This window comes from Oryx dammah, unplaced genomic scaffold, assembly GCF_014754425.2.
Source record: "Oryx dammah isolate SB20612 unplaced genomic scaffold, SCBI_Odam_1.1 HiC_scaffold_2, whole genome shotgun sequence".
NCBI classification, from domain to species: Eukaryota; Metazoa; Chordata; class Mammalia; order Artiodactyla; family Bovidae; genus Oryx; species Oryx dammah.
The window spans coordinates 69,679,661-69,687,932 of record NW_024070186.1 but is presented as its reverse complement, the minus strand read 5'-3'; the positions used below and the strand labels follow the sequence as shown (position 1 = coordinate 69,687,932).

Genomic DNA, 8,272 nt, shown 5'->3' with positions numbered 1-8,272 from the left:
TGTTGTGCTGTGATGAGGAGCTGTGATTAGGAACTTGATAAATAGTTGGAAAGAATTACAGGTGAAGATAGGAAGGGACATGCATCTCTTAGTCAAATTTAGGAAGCCAAAGGAAAATGTTATGTATGGGATATGTTCTTATCTACTTTTTATTTGTTTTGATTTTGAGCAAATAAACTTTCTGTGTGATTCTTTCATTTCATCTTTAATATTAATATTAGCATACAAATTAGTTCAACTGTTCTACTCAATTTAACAAATTTGAATGCTTTCTTTTTTTAACTTTTAGCAAAATGGTGGAAATAATAACAAAGAACTGGAAGGGTGAGCTGATTTAGATTAATTCAGTTGGCTTCATGGGTACAGCAGTCTTATTTAAGCTGGGATGAGAGAAATGCCAATTCCTATTTATTAGTTAACTCTTAATATACACGGAATGCTTGCTCTGATCGGAAACTACAGTTGGTCTTGGTTGGGCAAATAAGGCAGGTGCAGCCATGGTCCCTGGCTGCCTGTCATGGATAGAGCCAGGCAACTTAGTTTTATTCCATGGCCTCAGATGCATAAGGATAAGAGGCTATGGAAGCTTCCTGATGGGAGAGACTGACTGTGGGGGAAACTGGGTCTTGTTCTGATGGGCGGGGCCATGCTCAGTAAATCTTTAATCCAATTTTCCTTTGATCCATCCCTGTTGTTTGACCTGAGGCCAAACTATGGTAGAGGTAATGAAACAATGGTGACCTCCTTCATAAGGTCCCATGCAGGCACTGCCATAATCAGTGCCCCTGACCCTACAACAGGGCACCACCAATGCACACCTCCACCAGAGACTCCTGGACACTCACAGGCAAGTCTGGGTCAGTCTCTTGTGGAGTCACTGCTCCTTTCTCCTGGATCCTGGTGCACACAAAGTTTTGTTTGTGCCCTCTAAGAGCCTCTTATCCTTATCCATCAGAGGGCAGACAGGATGAAAACCACAATCACAGAAAACTAATCAAACTGATAACATGAACCACAGCCTTGTCTAACTCAATGAAACTGTGAGCCATGCTGTGTAAGGGCCACCCAAGATGGACGAGTCATGGTGGAGAGTTCTGACAAAACATGGTCCACAAGACATGGGAATGGCAAACCACTTGAGTATTCTTGCCTTAAGAATCCCATGAACAGTATGATAAGGCAAAAAGATAAGACACTGAAAGATGAACTCCCCAGACTGGTAGGTGCTGAATATGCTACTAGAGAAGAGTGGAGAAATAACTCCAGAAAGAATGAAGAGATGGAGCCAAAGGGAAAACAGTACCCCACTGTGGATGTGACTGGTGATGGAAGTAAAGTCTGATGCTGTAAAGAACAATATTGCATAGGAACCTGGAATATTAGGTCCATGAATCAAGGTAAATTGGAAGTGGTCAGACAGGAGATGGCAAGAGTGGACATTGACATTTTAGTAATCAGTCAACTAAAATGGACTGGAATGGGAGAATTTAACTCAGATAACCATTAAATCTACTACTGTGGGGAAGAATCCTTTAGAAGAAATGGAGTAGCCCTCATAGTCAACAAAAGAGTCCGAAATACAGTACTTGGGTGCAATCTCAACAATGACAGAATGATCTCTCTTCATTTCCAAGGCACACCATTCAGTATCACAGTAATCCAAGTCTATGCCCCAACCAGTAGTGCTGAAGAAGCTGAAGTGAACAGTTCTATGAAGACCTAAAGACCTTCAAGAACTAACACCCAAAAAAGATGTCCTTTACATTAAGGGTACTGAAATGCAAAAGTAGGAAGTCAAGTGATACCTGGATTAACAGGCAATTTTGGCCTTGGAGTACAAAATGAAGCAGAGCAAAGCCGAACAAGTTTTTCCAAGTGAACGCATTGATCATAGCAAACACCCTCTTCCAACACCACCAGAGACCATCTGGTGATGTTCATGTGTAGAGTCACAAGAGAAAACTCTACACATGAACATGACCAGATGGTCAATATCAAAATCAGATTGATTATATTCTTCGCTGCCAAAGATGGAGAAGCTCTATACGGTCAACAAAAACAAGACCAGGAACTGACTGTGGCTCAGATCATGAACTTCTTATTTCCAAATTCAAACTTAATTTGAAGAAAGTAAAGAAAACAATAGGCCATTCAGGTATAACCTAAATCAAATCCCTATGATTATACAGTGGAAGTGAAAAATAGATTTAAGGGATTAGATCTGAGAGACAGAATGCTCGAAGAACTATGGGCAGAGGTTCATGACATTGTACAGGAGGCAGTGATCAAGACCGTCCCCAAGAGAAAGAAATGCAAAAAGGCAAAATGGTTGTCTGAGGAGGCCTTACAAATAGCTGGAAAAGAAGAGAAGCAAAAAGCAAAGGAGAAAAGGAAAGATATACCCTTTTGAATGCAGAGTTCCAAAAAATAGCAAGGAGAGAAAGAAAGCGTTTCTCAGTGACCAATGCAAAGAAACAGAGGAAAACAATAGAATGGGAAAGACTGGAGATCTCTTCAAGAAAATTAGAGATACCAAGGGAACATTTCATGCAAAGATGGGTTCAATAAAGGACAGAAATGGTATGGACCTAACAGAAGCAGAAGATATTAAGAAGAGGTAGCAACCATACACAGAAGAGCTGTACACAAAGAATCTTCATGACCCAGATAACCATGATGGTGTGATCACTCACCTAGAGCCAGACATCCTGGAATGTGAGGTTAAGTGGGCCTTAGGAAGCAAAACTATGAACAAAGCTAGTGGAGGTGATGGAATTCCATTTGAGTTATTTCAAATTCTAAAAGATGATGCTGTGAAAGTGCTGCACTCAATATGCCAGCAAATTTGGAAAACTCAGCAGTGGCCACAGGACTGGAAAACATCAGTTTTCATTCAAATCCCAAAGAAAGGCAATGCTAAAGAATGCCTAAACTACTGCACAGTTGCACTCATCTCACATGGTAGCAAAGTAATGCTCAAAATTCTCCAAGCCAGGCTTCAACAGTACATGAACCATAAATTCCAGATGTTCAAGCTAGATTTACGAAAGGCAGAGGAACCAGAGATCAAATTGCCAACATCTGTTGGATCATCAAAAAAGCAAGAGAATTCCAGAAAAACATCTACTTCTGCACTATTGACTACACCATAGCCTTTGACGGTGTGGATCACAACAAACTGAAAAATTCTTTAAGGGATGGGAATACCAGACCCCCTGACCAGCCTCCTGAGAAACCTGTATGCAGGTCAAGAAGTAACAGTTAGAAATGGACATGAAACAACAGACTGGTTCCAAATTGAGAAAGAAGTACGTCAGGGCCGTATATTGTCACCCTGCTTATTTAACTTATATGCAGAGTACATCATGAGAAATGCCAGGCTGGAGGAAGCACAAGCTGGAATCAAGATTGCCAGGAGAAATATCAATAACCTCAGATATGCAGATGACACAACCCTTATGGCAGAAAGCAAAGAAGAACTAAAGAGCCTCTTGATGAAAGTGAAAGAGGAGAGTGAAAAAGTTGGCTTAAAACTCAACTTTCAAAAAACTAAGATCATGGCATCTGGTCCCATCACTTCACGGCAAATAGATGAGGAAACAGTGGAAACAATGGCTGACTTTATTTTGGGGGGCTCCAAAATCACTGCAGATGGTGACTGCAGCCATGAAATTGAAAGACCCTTACTCCTTGGAAGAAAAGCTATAACCAACCTAGACATCATATTAAAAAGCAGAGACACTGTTCCAACAAAGTCCACCTAGTCAAAGCAATGGTTTTTCCAGTAGTCATGTATGGACGTGACAGTTGGACTATAAAGAAAGCTAAGCACCAAAGAATCAATGCTTTTGAACTATGGAGAAGACTCTTGAGAGTCCCTTGGACTGCAAGGAGATCCAACCAGTCCATCCTAAAGGAGATCAGTCCTGAATATTCACTGGAAGGACTGATGCTGAAGCTGAAGCTCCAATACTTTGGCCACTTGATTCAAAGACCTGACTCATTGGAAAAGACCCTGATGCTGGGAAAGATTGAAGGTGGGAGGAAAAGGGGATGATGGAGGATGACATGGTTAGATGGCATCACCGACTAAATGCACGAGTCTGAGCAAGCTCCAGGAGTTGGTGATGGACAGGGAAGCCTGGCGTGCTGCAGTCCATGGGGTCCCAAAGAGTCATCACTGAGGGACTGAACTGATTGACTGATTCCATGCCCTCAGTCTTACCCTACCACTGGCTTCCTCAAATGCTTGAGCAAAAAAAAAAAATGCTAGTGAATTCAATCAATTCCCAAATCAGTGCCAAAAAAAGCATTCCTATTCCAACCTCTGTTCTTTGGGGTGTAATATGTAAACTTGTTGTTTAGAGTTTTATGTTGAAATGGCATTTTATTGCTTTTTCATCGAAAAATCTTCCAAACTAACACAAAGAATATACATCCAAATTTATTTCTATATAAATACTAACTTGCCAAACCATAGCAATTCTATTTGGTTTGCTGATGTCTGTTTTCAAGTTTATTACCTGTGATTTGGCTCCTAGCCTCATTAGTGTTGCTAGTTGTCACTCCCTTCGATGAATTGTATCCCTTATTGCCTGATTAGTTTTCCTGAACAGATGTTTATGCATACGCTTAAAGATGATTGAACACCAACATATTCCTTCTTGAGAAACATATTTTTACATCCAGTTTCAACAACTTCTCCTTGTTGCATCAGAATGGAGACTTAAGTTTGTTGTAGCCTTTTCTTACATTAAGAAATATTGAGTTTGACAGATATGAATGAAGTATACATAGCAGCTTGTGGAAGACCCTAATTCCTCCTCAACATTTGAATTAATGTTACATTCTATTAGGCTTAGCTTCTTTCCTCAATTAACAATGGTCCTCTTTCCTAACCACTATAAAATTACTAATCAACTATCTTCCTAATAGTTTCAAATAAATCATAGAAACAACAACATTAAACATCATCTAGTATAAACCCTTATTTTGAAAATGGAAAAGCTGAGCTCAAAAGAGTTGAGATAGCCAACCATCTCAGAAAAAAGTGATAAAAAGAAGGCTTGGACTCAGATGTTGAAACATACCAAAGTCCTTCTCTACCTACTTTCCAAATCCACCATCTGTAGTCATTTTTTTCCCCTGTATCCTTAATACTTTGCATCATCCCTGAAACATATTGTAAAAAATCCAGTTTTTGTTAAAAGTAGATTTAACAAAGAGGTGAACTTCAAAAGCATCAGCAGTGAAGGCTCACTGCTGGGGTTCTGCTCCAGTTACTTGACAGCAGCACCTGAGTTCTCTGGCTTTTTGCAAAGGGGAGGTTTGGTCAGCCCAGAACTCTCACTGTTGCTTGGTTTTAGGTTCACAGGAAAGTGAACCGTCAAGGGAATGTTCTGATGTATCCATGAACTGCAGCTAAGCCATTCAGGGTCTTCTTAAAATAAAGCTCTGCTGGGTTTTCTCAGTACAGCCTTCTGAAAGTTGACACAGCAAGAATTGCTTCTCACCAGGTTCTATTTTTAAATCCCAGTCCCAAAAAATTTTTTTAACTTCAAGATTGAGGTTCTGAACCACCTTTGGTGAGTCTTGGCATCTTGCTAGAAAGACTACTTAGTGGCTACACACCATTAACTCAAAAAAGGAAGAAAGGGAGAGAAAGGAAGGGGAAAAAAAAAGAGGGAGAGAAGAGGAAAAGGAAGCAAAGAAAGAAGGAAAGGAGGGAAAGAAGGAAAGATATCAGCTAATAATAGTGCTTATATATTTGAGTATTATATGCATCAAGCACTGTTGTAAGCACTTTACATGAATTGTTAAATTTTTTCCCACAACAACTCAAAGAGATAGGTTCTGTTATTATTCTCTGATGAGAAAACTTAGGCATAGAGGAATTAAATAACTTACTCAAAGTCATGTTTGTCTGCGGTAGAGCTGGCTTTAAACCAAGCAGTCTGACCTCAGAGGCTGACCTCTTACCTCTCCACTATATAGCTTTGAGCTGGATGTTTGTCTGAAGAAGTACTAAAGGGCTGTTGGCACTTCTTGATTTTTTTTTTTCCTTTTCTACTTAACCTCACATGCATCTTTGCATTATGTCATCCCAACTTTCAATCAAACGGAAATATGCTGGAGGCAAGGGGCTGAGCTGAAAAGAATCCAACTTTTTGGACTGGCCAGAAAAATCTTAGGTTCTAATTCTGCCCTGCTACTTACTTGGTGGTTGTGTGACCTTGGATATGACCATGAAGAAAAATCTTAAAATTTTAGGACATTCCATTTCCTCATTTGAAAACTAAGAAAAATACAAACTCATGGTATAATACTGAGAGAATTAAATGAGATAACATATGTAAAGTCTTCATTCTTGTGCATAGCAAACTATCCTACCAAAGGTAAATTTACTATAACAAATTAAAAATTTTAGCGGGTCATTCTCATTATTGTTTCTATATCTATACAGGAAAGAATGTATATATGAGATTGTTCCTATGAGTGATAGCTGTTATTATCATTATTATCTTACTATGTATAAATATGTGTATGTCCATGTTGGGATCAATGTGCAAAGGCAGCTGAATTAATACCATTAACAATCCTCTGCTGACGAACTACTTCCTCCAGAAACTCTTACCTCCCTTAACTGCCAGGATCTGGCTCATCTACTTCCACTCCAGCCAAATCTAACCAGCACTACCTCTGACCATCATGTAGTTGAAAGGCTCTGTAGGAGCCTCTGGGAAGGCTGACTCATCCTGAAGGCACTCTTATCTCAGAGAGAGGCTCCAGGTGTGAAGCCAAGAGAACCAAAACAAGGAAAACAAAAAGAATATAGGGTTTAAAGGGTTAGGAAGCCTTACCTGGACTCTCAAGCTATTTCTGTGGCTCCAGCAGCCTCAGGTGGGGTCAGGGGAGAAGCCCTCAAAGTGGTGATGTCCAGCAGTCACTCAAAGCTGGTTTGGTCCAGGCCTGGCAAGCAGAAGAGTGATGTATTGACCCATCTAGTCACCTCTAAATCTGAACGCAGAGTTGAGGTGTAGGTCACCAGTATATATAGAATGACCTCTGGCTTCCAGCCTGGAAAAGACTGCATTTCTGTTGTTGCTGTTCAGGCCTGCATTTATTCTGAAGCTTTTTCATATGTTCATCTATTTCTGTCATATTGACTAAGCCATTTCATATTTGATCTAAGAGCTGTGTGAAACAGAAGCTACTCTGGCCTTGTGCACAGTTACGCTGTTATGCTAAGTAGAAAAAATAATAATAAACAAGACTTAATGTATACTAAGCACTATTCCACATAATTCAGCATTTGTTATTTCCCACAACCCTTATATATAGGCAGAGGAAATGGGCTGGTAAGATGTCAGGATCCTTGCTCAAATTCAAAAGATATGGCAATACCCAGCCCTTATTTCTACTATACAAGAGCTGAAATGTTAGCCTATGCCAATGATAACCAAAAAGACTTTTTTTCAGGCAAAGATGAAAAAAGCAAAAAACAAAAGGTCAGTAGACCTGAATCTGATTCTGTGTTCTAACACTTTCTAGACAAACAGTTTTTTCTCTCTTAGAATTCATTTCCTCAGCTATTAATATAAATAAGGAGAATAATACCTACCTTCACGAAATTACCTGGATAAAGTATGATATAACCCATGTAGAAGTATTTGTAAACTCTAAAGCAATAATCATTAGATATAATTCAGATATATAGTAAGTAACTTATAATGCAATTTATCTTAAGACTTTTTGGATTATTTTTTACATGGTTTATTATGGAATTTTCTACCAGAATCTAAAAGTGATAAATTGACTTTGTTTATCATTAAAGAGAAGGGGAAAATACCTAAGTTTCCAAGGGCAGGTTGTTCTACCACCGCAGAACAGGTTTACATTCTTTCTTTTACATATTATTAAAGTGGTTTCTGGAGACTTTCATCTCAATGTCCCTCTGTACTTTTAAAAAATATTAAAGACTCTAAAGACCTTTTGTTTATATGGATTATATCTATTGACTTTTACTGTATTAACAAAGAAGACTATTAAAAATTTTAGCTATATACTTATTAAATTCCTTGGAAAATAGCAATAAAACACTCAACACCAATAACATTATTAAAACTCTATTTCCAAAAAATAGAAATTTTGGTGAGAGGCATGGAATTGTTTTATATTTTTACAAATCTCATTAATATAAGAATTAATGGAGGAAAATTGAATTCTCATATCTGCTTCTGCATTTGATCTGTTGCAACTGAGGGAGGTTGAA

General features: G+C 38.8%; 1 long non-coding RNA gene across 1 annotated transcript in view; it reads right to left on the bottom strand.

Annotated features, from left to right (window-relative positions):
- The window catches only part of LOC120871519, a 34,020-nt gene extending 27,008 nt beyond the window's left edge, over positions 1-7,012 (bottom strand). Inside the window, exon 1 of the long non-coding RNA XR_005723043.1 lies at positions 6,861-7,012. This is a non-coding gene — a long non-coding RNA (uncharacterized LOC120871519). The remainder of the gene's footprint in view (positions 1-6,860) is intronic.
- Positions 7,013-8,272: the final 1,260 nt, after the last annotated feature.